We start from the raw sequence: 335 nt of genomic DNA, 5'->3' as shown, positions 1-335 counted from the left end.
TTAAACGTGCTAGCTCTGATATAAAGAGCCCAGTCTCGGTGCGAACGGTTCAGGTGCCAGATGATAGAGGTGTAACATGCGACTGTCACCACTAGAGGCAAAAAAAACCCTACACAGGTCAAGCCTAAGTTATAATAGACAAGCCACTGGTAGTAACTTAAATCAACAAGAAGAACGTCATGGCATGTGATTATTCCCAGATCTGTGATGCGGTAGCTTTGTTGCACTAGGAATTCCGGCAGAAGGGCGATGATAAATACGATCCAGACGGTTAAACAACCCCATGCGCTGAATGAGCGCTTCGGCAAGCTTTTATAAAGGAAAGGATGAACCAC

At 45.4% G+C, this 335-nt stretch overlaps 1 pseudogene; it reads right to left on the bottom strand.

The window, feature by feature from the left end:
* Window positions 1–335, bottom strand: part of LOC107584657 (TATA box-binding protein-associated factor, RNA polymerase I, subunit C-like) — a 16,883-nt pseudogene that overhangs the window by 16,041 nt on the left and 507 nt on the right.

This window comes from Sinocyclocheilus grahami, unplaced genomic scaffold (assembly GCF_001515645.1).
Source record: "Sinocyclocheilus grahami isolate Dianchi unplaced genomic scaffold, SAMN03320097.WGS_v1.1 scaffold61.1, whole genome shotgun sequence".
Classification (NCBI taxonomy): domain Eukaryota; kingdom Metazoa; phylum Chordata; class Actinopteri; order Cypriniformes; family Cyprinidae; genus Sinocyclocheilus; species Sinocyclocheilus grahami.
This window is presented reverse-complemented; position numbering and strand designations above follow the sequence as displayed.